Source organism: Agelaius phoeniceus, unplaced genomic scaffold (assembly GCF_051311805.1).
Source record: "Agelaius phoeniceus isolate bAgePho1 unplaced genomic scaffold, bAgePho1.hap1 Scaffold_109, whole genome shotgun sequence".
NCBI lineage: Eukaryota > Metazoa > Chordata > Aves > Passeriformes > Icteridae > Agelaius > Agelaius phoeniceus.
In genome coordinates this window covers 564553-567052 of record NW_027509875.1, presented here as the reverse complement: position 1 = coordinate 567052, position 2500 = coordinate 564553, and the positions used below count along the sequence as shown (strand labels likewise).

At 79.9% G+C, this 2500-nt stretch overlaps 1 non-coding gene across 1 annotated transcript; it reads left to right on the top strand.

Moving 5' to 3' along the window:
• The first annotated feature begins 1700 nt into the window (after window positions 1–1700).
• Window positions 1701–1853, top strand: LOC143692946 (5.8S ribosomal RNA). Its single transcript, XR_013180483.1, has one exon. It is a non-coding gene; the product is annotated as a 5.8S ribosomal RNA (ribosomal RNA).
• Window positions 1854–2500: the final 647 nt, after the last annotated feature.

Sequence of the window (2500 nt, the reverse complement as noted above, 5' to 3'; positions counted from 1 at the left end):
CGGCTCGGCGCGGCCCGCCGTGGCGGCGGCGGCGGCGGTGGCGGCGGCGGGCGTGTGCCGCGGGCGGTGGCCGTGCGGGGCGCCACTGAGGGGTGGGGAGCAGCTACTCCCGCCGATCCCCTGCGGTGGTTGTCCCGTGGCCACCGGCCGCGCTCCTCCGTCGCGGCCGTCGTCGTCGTCGTCGTCCCCGCCGCGCGCCGCGGGCGGGGTCAACCGCGCCGCGCCGGGGAGGGGCGCCCTGCCCCCCCCTCTCCGTGGCCCGGCCTCGGCGGAGAGGCCGCGGCGCGCGGTCGGCCGCGGGGGCCGACCCGCCCGCCTCGTGGTAACGGGCGACGCCCGGCAGAGAGCGCGCGCTCTCTGCCCCTTCCTCGGCCGCGGGGCGACGGCCGCCGGGGCCCGCCCGCGCTCTCTCTCCTGGGCCCGCCGCCGCGGTCTCTGGCGCGCGCGGCGGCGCCGCGTCCGGCGCGTCCGGCGCCTCTCTTCCCCTCGACGGCCTTTCCTTCCTCGAAGGCGCGGCGCGGCGGCGCCGTCGTCCGCCGGCCGTCCCCTGGCTCGACCGCCCCGCCCGCCGGTGGGGGGGGGCGAGCGCTCGGCGGGCCCTCCGGCGGCGGAGGCCCGCGAGCGCGGGCGACCCCGTGGCGAGCGGCGGCGGCGCCGCTCGACGGGTGTCCCTCCCTGCGGGGACGGTCGGCCGGACGGCGCCCGCCGTCGGCCGGCGGCGGTCCCGTCCCGGGCTCCGCTCGTCGCCTCGCCTCCGTCGCCCTTGCCCGCGCGGCCGCGTGTGGGCCGCGCAGGAAGGCGTGCGGGGGCGGCCGCGGGGGCGCTCCTCCCCGCCCGGTCTCCGCGTGCGAACGAGGAGAGCGGGCGCTGCCCCCCGGCTCAGCCGCCGCGGCGCCTTCCCGCCGGGCGCGTGCCCGAGGCGAGGGGCCCCGGCGGTGCGAGGCGGCGGCGGCGGTCCCGGGCGTGTGCCGCCCCGGCGGCGGCCGGGTCTGCCGTCCGGCAGGCCTCGGGCGCAGGCGACGCCGGCTCGGCTCTCGGTGGCGCCCGCCTCCGGGGCCGGCGGCGGAGCGCGTCCGCCGGTCGCTCGCCCGCCCGCCCGGCGGGGGAGCGGTCCCGCGGGAGGCGTGCCGGCGGGCTGTGCCGGTCGCCGTCGCGTGCCCGTCTCGAGCCCAGGGGAAAGGCCCGTGCCCGTGGTGGGGGGAAGAGAGAGACAACGCCGGCCGCGCGGCGGCGCGGCGGCGCTCCGCGCCAGGCCCGCGGCGTCGGGGCCGAGGGGAGAGCCGGCGCGGCGCGGGGGCCGACGGCCGCGCGCCCCCGGCCGCGTGCCGTGTGCGTTGTGCGCGTCGTCCCGTGAAAGCGAGAAGCGGGCGGGCCGCCCTGTGCCCCCCGCGTGTCCGGCGCGCGCCGCCCGGCCCTCCGCGCGGAGGCCGGGCCGAGCCCGGGCGCCTGGGCCGCCTCCGAAGGACGGCGTGGGTGAGGTCGGCGTCTCCCCTCGCGGGGGGAGGCGGTCGGGGGCGCGGGCTCCCCCGCCTCTTGGCCGGCCTTCGGAGAGTGGGTTTGTTTTTTTCCTTTTTTTTCCTCCCGTTTTCCGTGTGCTCGTACGGTCTCGGAAGCCAGGCGCGCGCCCGCGCGTCCTCGGCGGCATTGTCCTAAACCAAAAAAGGGGCCGCTCTGGCGTGAGCGGTGCCCGAAAGGCAGACAACTCTTAGCGGTGGATCACTCGGCTCGTGCGTCGATGAAGAACGCAGCTAGCTGCGAGAATTAATGTGAATTGCAGGACACATTGATCATCGACACTTCGAACGCACTTGCGGCCCCGGGTTCCTCCCGGGGCTACGCCTGTCTGAGCGTCGCTTGACGATCAATCGCCGTCCGGGGGCCACCCCGGCGGCGCGGCTGGGGTCGCCTCGCAGGCCCGTCGCCCGCGGCGGGCGGCTGCGGCGGCGGCGGCGGCGGCGTGCCGCCGGTGGCCGGAGGGGAAGGCGGTCAGGGGTGTTGGGCGAGGGAAGCGCTTCCCTCGGCGGGCCTCGATCCCTTCCCTGCGGGCCCGGCGGGCGTCGCCGCGGTCGTCGTCGTCGCCGCCGCCGCGCGAGGGCCTTCGTCCCCCTAAATGCAGACTCGGGGAGCGCTCCGTAGCTCCCCGCTCCCGGAGCGAGCCGCTGGGGCGGAGCTCGTCCTCGCCGCGGGGCCGCGCCGCGGATGCGGCGGCGCGGCGGCCTCGGGGAGAGCGAGAGACGGCGTCGAAAGGCGCCGCCGAGGGCCGAGAGAGAAAGAGAGAAGGGAGAGGGGCGAGAAGGGGAGGCGAGGCGCGGGCCTCGCCCCCGGCCTTCCCCCCCGCGCGGGCGGCTGTCTGCGGGTGGGTGCCGCGGCGGTACCGTGCCGTGCTGCCGCGCGCGCGAGGCGAGAGCGCCGGGGACGGGGGGGGGTTCCGACCCCCCTCCTCTCCCTTCGCCCGCGCCCCCCCCCCCTCCTCTTCTGTCTCGGTCTCGGGGCGCGCCCG